At 52.0% G+C, this 8219-nt stretch overlaps 1 long non-coding RNA gene across 1 annotated transcript; it reads right to left on the minus strand.

Moving 5' to 3' along the window:
• Positions 1–777: 777 nt before the first annotated feature.
• LOC116591690 lies at positions 778–3535 on the minus strand. Its single transcript, XR_004286121.1, has 3 exons — positions 3483–3535; positions 2863–3058; positions 778–2067 (listed from the first exon to the last, which is right to left on the minus strand). It is a non-coding gene; the product is annotated as an uncharacterized LOC116591690 (long non-coding RNA).
• Between the last annotated feature and the right edge of the window lie 4684 nt (positions 3536–8219).

Consider the following 8219-nt stretch of genomic DNA (forward strand, 5'->3'; position numbering starts at 1 on the left):
CTGCAACACCACGGCCAATCACGCGGGGTTCAGAAGCGCCCCGGGGACAACAGAGAGGGACAGGGAGCGCCGAGGAGGGCACAGCCTCTGGGACAGCCCCCCCGCCACCCCCGCCGGAGGAGCCTGCGGGAGGGGGGGACAGGGAGGGGGCGTCTGCTTTCCCGCGCTCGTACCGCACGCCCGCGTCTCCGCTCCTTTATAAACCTCCCCTGGGCTCCTCTCCAGCCGGTTCATCGTGCCCGGGAGGACAGGCAAGGGGAGAGGATCGGCGGGGGCTCCGCTGCGCGCGCTGCCCTCTTTCCCTAGAGGAGCGGGGTTACCCAGAGGCTCCTGCACACCGACTCCTGCCCTGTCCCTGCGGCCCCCCTCACCTCCCAGGGGCGCGCAGGGGTGGGTGGGAGCGGGGAGGCGGGAAGGCACGAGGACGTGCACCGGCTGCTCCTTGCTGCAGCGAGAATCAGAAACAGCCTCCGTGTCCGTGAACGAGGGATGGGTGAATAAAGGGCTGGACGTCAGCGCAACGAGGGGCTCTGCAGAGATTCAAGAGTGATGTAATCCATCTGTGGCCGCACGAGCACGCGCCATCACACTTCCATGTTTTAGTCCCTGCAGTTATGAACCCAGAGTGTTGATAGTGGTCTGGGAAGAGGGGAGCAGGAGAGGGCTGGTGGGGGTGGCCCAGTTCTCCTTTACCACCTAACAACCCGGTCCAAGCTAGAGAATCAAAACCCCCCAAACCCTGTTCTCTTTCCTGATTCCAGGGGTTGGCTAGGTCACTCCTGCGCTGGGTTCCGCGCCCCCCCCCCCCCCGCCCCAGCTCTGACCCAGCTGCAGGGATGGGTGGTGGCCACCAGCCCGGGGGCCTCAGCCTCCTTGGCTTCTCGCTGCAGTGCGAGAAGCCAGATTCCTTCCAGGACCCCCTAGGCGCGTCCCTGCGCCGGGAGATCAGAAGTAGGGAACCGCTGACTGGCCGAGGCTGGCCCGGCAACTCCGCAACAGCACGCCACAGGGCTCCGCAGGTCAAACAAGTCCAAAGTCAGCCCAGTTTAAGGGACCAGGAAACAGACCCCTCCTGAAGAGAGGAATGGCAGAGTGACTTTGCAAAGGGGCAGCTGGAGTGGGATGAGAAGAACTTGTAAACAAACAGCCAGGGGCACCTTTCTCCTTTTACTCCAGGATTCTGCACTCCATGCTCCTGTGTTACTTGGATAAACTCAAATACATGAAAAGGTGAATCAAAGAGACATATCCAAGAATGATGAGGACTTTGTTGACACGGAATTTGGACGGAAAAGTCAAAGATGACCTCAAGGTTAGTGGCAAGCTGTTTTTGTTGTGGGTTTTTGTTTTTTAAGTAATCTCTACTCCCAATGTGAGGCTCAAACTCACAACCCCAGATCAAGAACCACAGACTCCACCAGCTGAGCCTGCCAGCCAGGTGCCCAGCAAGATTTTTTTTTTTTTTTTTTTTTTTTTTAAGCAAGTGGGAGAGAATCCTCGGATATTGGAATATCGCAGGCGAGAGCTGTGGCGTGTTGACTAGTGAGAAGCGTGCATCTTCGAGAAAGAGCAAAGGAAGAAAGCATCAATATTCTGCTACATTCCCAACACTGAGAAGTAGGTGTGACCAGACTTTGAGGTAGCTGTACACATGAAACAGATGCGCATGTTATTACTGCGCTGTCAGAAAGGATGACGGGATTTTCCGTTTTCTCCTGGCTTTCTGCCACTGCTGGCTGGCCGTTAAATACTTCCCCAGAACTGCATTCCCACCCGTAAAATGGAATGTTTCTCCCTGATAAGGTCTTTGTGAAAAAAAGTAATGATGTCACATTTATACAGAGATGGTTCCGGCTGTTGGCGATTTAACACACAGTCCTCAGTCTCAGAATGACAAGTTAGAAGCATCCTGATTCCCAGTATGTCCAGAGAGACGGGCCGGTCTGTGCAGAGCAGTGGGCAGAGCGCCAAGTTAACAAAGAGTTCCCAGGACACAACAGGAAGCGGCAGAAGAATGAAAGTAGTAGCAAGATTCCAGGGGTGGGAGTCCCCCCGGGGGTGCTGACCCTGTGGGGAAGAAAGAGGTCACTGGCATGGGAGAGGCCCAGAGACAGACAGAAGGGAAGGGTATGAGGCGGGAGACTTCTTCCTCACTCCTGACATTTCCTTCTTGTGAAGGAAGCTTCATTATCAGAGCTTCTGGAACTCTCTTCACCCCACTGCTCCTCCTGCCCTGGGGGTGGGGGGAGGGGTATGAGCAGTGACTTACTGTCCATTTTGGGAAGAACATGTGGGCATTTTGACTCTGACCCACACCTCGTCTCTCTGCTGGTCACTTTTCTTCCCCCTCTAGACCCTTCTGTGAGGGGAGACTTGTCTCCACAAGTGCTTCTTAGGACTGGGTAAGTCTGCCCGAATTCTCCATTCAGTGTCAGCCAGCTCAGTTGGTGGAAGACTGGCCTCTTGTTGCTAATAAATAGGTGACACGTCACCTTCTATATTTACTTTTTATTTTTTTTTAAGATTTTATTTATTTATTTGACAGAGAGAGATCACAAGTAGGCAGAGAGGCAGGCAGAGAGAGAATGGAGGAAGCAGGCTCCCCACTGAGCAGAGAGAGCCCGATGTGGGGCTTGATCCCAGGACCCTGAGATCATGACCTGAGCCGAAGGCAGAGGCTCTAACCCACTGAGCCACCCAGGCGCCCCTTGATTTATTTTTTGACTTATACAAAACCTGAGAAGGAAATAAGAGTGCTACTTTGGGGGAGCCCCCTTGAAGCCTGTGGTAGTTCCTTATTGCTTCATAGCAAATTACCCTCCGTGTAATGACATAAAATGATAAATATGTATTATCTCACACTGTTTCTCAGGAGGTGACAGCTGCATGGTTATGAGGCTGTAGGTCAGGATGCCATCATCCAAAGCTTGATCGGAACTGGGGCGTCAACCAGCTTCTAGCCTGGCAGCCGGCAGGAGGCCTCAGTTCCACTCCCGCCCCCCGCCAGGCCTCTCCACAGGGCTGCCTGAGTGTTCGCTTGACACAGCAGCCGCTTCTCCTGAGCAACAATCCAAGGAATAAAGGGGAGAAAGTCACAGTGCCTTCATGACTTAGTTCCCAAAGTAGCACATCCACACTTTCAAGCTGCTCACAGGCTGTCCCAGAAGGGGGGTGAGGCTCCATTTCTTCAGGAAAGAACTTGCAGATCTTTCTTAAAATCACAGAAGCCTCAACAAAGGACAGGTAACTGGGCTCTCTCACGTAAGAAGCCAGTCAGGAGGTGGAGGAGAAGTCATTCATTCAAACAGCTTTTACTGAGAACCCACTAATTGCTAGGCTCCCTGCCAAATATTGGGTGTAAAGGCAGAAATAACACAAGATGCTTTCACTCAAGATCTGGCTGAAAGAGGACACATCCTTGGGTCCCTCCTTTAACCACGTCCCTCCCCGAGAAGTGACTCAGCCACAGCCAAAGGAATTACCTAGTTAGAGCTCTTGACCCTCTTCTAGACTGTGCTCTGAGCACCCAAGACCCCAGAATTCTCTTCCCTGATGGCTCAAGTCTCTCTCTGGGTCTACACAGGCCCCAACCTCAGGTTCATTTCTCCGCCAGTAGATGCACCCCTGGGCTATCTGTGAGCTTGTGGGAAAAGCTTGGCCATGCAGACTGGGGTGTCCACACACTCGGAGTGGGCCAGAGGCAGGAACAGGAAGAAAGGGAGAATGACCTGGGAGGGAGACGGACAGTTCAGTAGGTTGTTAGATGCATGGAGATCAAGGTTCCCACAGCACGTCTTGTCTTTTCTTCCAAACTTACCAGTGCCCTTGTCTGTAATAGGGCAAGTCGGCCTCAGCCTAGGTGTGGGGCTGATGTGAGTCGAGATTTGGCTGCTCCCCCCACCCCACCCCGCCGCTGGGGCGCCCCTACTCTTCCGCCCATACAGGCAGCCCCTCAACACCAGGCAGTGTGGTGCCACTTCTGGGCCCAGACCTCCCTCTAGTGGCCAGTCCGGAGACAACAGCCAGAGCTACTGGCCACTCTACAGAATGGAGGGACCCCTCTTCCAGAAGCCACTTTTCAGAACATATATCTGATTCTGTTATTCTTTGCTTAGAAACCTCAAAAACACAGCTAACTCTCTCATGCCACCCTGCCCCACACACCCTGTGCTTTCAAGGGAAAGATAAAGTTCAGGGCCGTTAGCCTGGTTTAGAAGGGTTTTCTCAAGTTGAAGCCAACTTAACATTTCTAGGGCCACTGAAAGTCAGCTCCTCTCTCTCTCTCTCTGTCTCTCTCTCTCTCTCTCTCTCACACACACACACACACACACAGCTATTGCCTTCAACCCACCCACCATATATTTCTGTGCCTCGTTTGTTTTGCTGACAATAAACTACCCGCCTTTGTCCACCAAACTCTTGCTTCCTCCATCAAGACCCACTTCACGCATCTGTGGTTTCCTTGGCCCCCTGTGGGAGGATCCCAGGCCCCTCCTTGGAACCCTTAGGGTTCCCCTGAACACTTGTGTCCAGAACAATGGCTAACATGGAGCCCTTAACGCCAGTCTCTGGGCTAAGGACTCCAGAGACATTATCTCTTTAATCCTCACGATAACCCTAAAATCCAGGCGCTATTATCATCCCCATTTCACAAATGAGGAAACTGATCCTGCGTGGGGGTCCCACACTCAATGCAGAGTCTGCCTTCATGTCGTGTGCCCACGGTCACACAGACAGCAAGTGAAAGAGGCCTGTGGTCACAAGTGCTCTCTCCACCTCCAAGCCATCTCTTCAACTGCAGCTCGTAGCTGGTCAGACGTCCTTGTTTCCTGCCTCCAAGCTCCTCCTCTGGAGAGAAGCCTGTTCTCTTGCCTCTGAATCCCCAGCATGGAGCACAGAGACCCCTGGGCTTACAAAGCATTCAAGTGACTACCTGAACCGAGCAGCAGACAGGAAGACTTGACTTTGCCTGCTACACTTTTTCCTCAGTAAATCTCACATCCAGGGCTCAAAATTCTTGTTCTGGACTCAAGTCAGAGCCAGTCGCACTCGGAGGGCAGAAGCTGTGGGCCGAGATCACCGTGTAAACATTCACTAAGGATAAGAAATAACTTCTGACTTGGGGCTGGTTGTCAAAACAACTGAGCCTTAATTCCCCCAACTCTGGATTAATTCATCCGAGACCAGCCAGCGCCCTCAGAGTTTGCCCTGACACACCCAGCCTCTTCTGGGAGGCTGCCTGCGGGCTCCCCTGCCTCGCCAGCCTTCCTCCCTCCGTCTTTTCTGCCGGACTTCCTGCCTCCCTTCTCTACTTCCTGTTCTCGAATCCAGCAACCAGCATTAAATAGTCACTTTTTCTTCACCTGCAGTGTTCCAGCTTCTAGGCTGCATCCATTCCTTTTCTTCTTTCTTCAAAACGGAAATAAAGAACCTTATTTTCTCCCTGATTATGAAACTAATAGCCTTGTTGTAAAAACAAACAAACAAATGCACAAATATTTAAAGTAGAGAGTAAAAGTTGCCACCCATCCCACTACAAAATAACCACTGCTTTCGATTGGTTTACAGCAATCCTTGTTGCCTGGTGTGCGTGCGCGCGCGCCTGTGTGTGTGTGTGTGTGTGTGTGTGTGTGTGTGTGTGTTTTCATTTCATTTTAATTTGAGTCATAAGCAAAGACTTCTTTTGGTAATTTTATTCCAGTAGTTTTAGGTTGAAATGATAATCCTGATGCGAGGTCTGGTCAAGAACCATCTAGATTCCCTCCCAACAGAATCCTCTGACTTCAGCTGGAGAGGACTAAGAATAGGGGAGGTTGGAACTTTCATTCCAGAAGATTCCTGGGGTCCTTATACGTGGTCATAAAAGGTCTTTTATAAAGTGGGCTTTACTGCGCTCCTGGGTGGCTTAGTTGGTTAAGCGTCCGATTCTTGATTTCGGCTTGGGCCATGATCTCAGGGTCATGAGGCTGAGTCCTGCGTGAGTCCTCCCACACGCAATGCAGAGTCTGCTGGAGATTCTCTCTCTCTCCCCCTCTGTCCCCTCCAAATACATAAATTTTTAAAAAGTAAATAAATAGAGTGGGCTTTACTAAGCCAAAGGAAGTCTTCCTACACTACTTCCTCAGAGCAAGGCTCCTACTTGCTGCTATTACCAAAATAAGTATCCTTGGCATGCTATTTCCTCCATAATGATGAAACCCCACTCTTCTCCCTGGGGAGCCAAGCCAGGATGGCACAGTACTAGAGGAGGGAGGGAGGAAGTCACTCCGGCGGGCAGCAGGCCTTCCCCCATTGCACAAGGATGGGCTGAGGCACCGATACATGGTTCCCTCTCCCTCTCCGCGGAGCTCGCAGGCTATGGCAATGAACCCTCTTCTCGGGAGAGAGGCAGAGGCAGGCACCACGGGGAAAAGCACAAGGCCGAAAGTAAGATGCCAGACAGGGGTAAAGCAGAAATTATGCCCCACTGCACTGAATCACACTACCAAGCTCACAAGAAGTGGAGGCATAGAGACCAGGAGGGCCGTTCTATTGTTTTTTGTTTTAAAGATTTTATTTATTTATTTGACAGACAGAGATCACAGGTAGGCAGAGAGGCAGGCAGAGAGAGAGGAAGGGAAGCAGGCTCCCTGCTGAGCAGAGAGCACGATGCAGGGCTCCATCCCAGGACCCTGAGATCATGACCTGAGCCGAAGGCAGAGGCTCTAACCCACTGAGCCACCCAGGCGCCCCTCCATTGTTTTCTAATAAGAAATAAAAGTTGTAAATGGATTGCCCAGCTGTTACTGGGCAGTTACTGTGTTTGATGATCAGTGTGTTCTCCCCCTGTGCCTTTGTGATCCCACATGAAAGTAACCCCGGAAGTCCCTACATACGGCATGATGTGATGGAGTGCTTTATCCCCTCTTTGCAACGGGGTTCAGAAACGCTTTGAACAAATAAGCGGGGGACCCGGGATTCAAACCCCATTCTGCCTGCCTGCAAGACCCAGGCTTGGAATTTGCCACCGCCCTCACCTCCCCGCCCCTGCCCTGAGGAGAATCCAGACTGCAGTGTGGGCTCAAAGCAAGGGGCGGTTCATGGAGACTCAAACACCACTCAGAGCAAACCTCTTGGAGCCGGTCTCAGCGCGATGATGGACCACCAAGAAAGCATTAATCCGACTCCCAAAACAACCAATGCCAAAAGCCCATCTTCCTCAAGGTTTTATGAGAAGGAGAGAGAGGCAGTTCCATGTCACCAACTTTCTGAATTTCCTCTCTCGACCTCTGTCTTTCCCCCCAGGTCTCTGCCTTCTGGTGGCTGACCCCACGCGCGTCCTCCTGGCTATCTGCTCCATCCCACGGTCCCCCTTTGGGGATGCCTCCTCTCCTGCCCTCCAGATTGCTCCTTTCCTCAAGGTCTTCACCCTGATCACCTGCCTCAGGGAGAGCAGGTTTACAGCCCCAAACACAGTCTGCAAAGGTGTTTATTGGGCCCACACTGTATTTCACAATTTTGAATCACTGCCACTATGTAAAGCCAGCAGATTCCCCATATAAATTTGATTTGCCACTTAAAAAAAAAAAAAATGGTTTTTTTTCTCTATAGCAACAACTGGCCAGCGCTGCACCATAGCTGTTTCCTTTAGAAGTGCAGGCAGGCTCGCCACTTTCTGGGTCTCTTCTCTTCCTGCAGCCTGCGGACAGCGAGTCGGAGGGTCCGTGCCCTTCTTCATCCTTCTGACCTCCTACGTTGCCAGCCTGGCTGCTCCAGGCATTGGAATTTCCAAGACCTCTCTGTTTCTTTATTCGGATGCCAGGACTTGAGAACCACCACACTTCGGGACTGTCCTTGGGGTGGATTTTCCGGCCGTGCCTTGAGTGTATTCGAATGCCTCGTAAATGCAACACTGATTAGGAAGACTTTAGTTCGACACTGGTTCTAATTAAAAATTCCAGGATAGAGCACATGTGCACACGTGAAATTATCCAAGAGGGTGCACCCTTGGAACACATGCCCTCTGCACTGCGCTGACTGCTGGGCAAAGGTCTGCTGCCTCTCCCAGAGACATACTTTAATCACAGGGCGAAGAATCCACCAGGCAATAAAAAGTGAAAGCTTAACCCGGCACATGGTGAGAGTGACAAAATATAGATTGTTGGGGCACCTGGGCGGCTCAGTGGGTTAAAGCATCTGCCTTCAACTCAGGCCCTGATCTCAGGGTTCTGGGATCAAGC

This window comes from Mustela erminea, chromosome 5 (genome assembly GCF_009829155.1).
Source record: "Mustela erminea isolate mMusErm1 chromosome 5, mMusErm1.Pri, whole genome shotgun sequence".
NCBI lineage: Eukaryota > Metazoa > Chordata > Mammalia > Carnivora > Mustelidae > Mustela > Mustela erminea.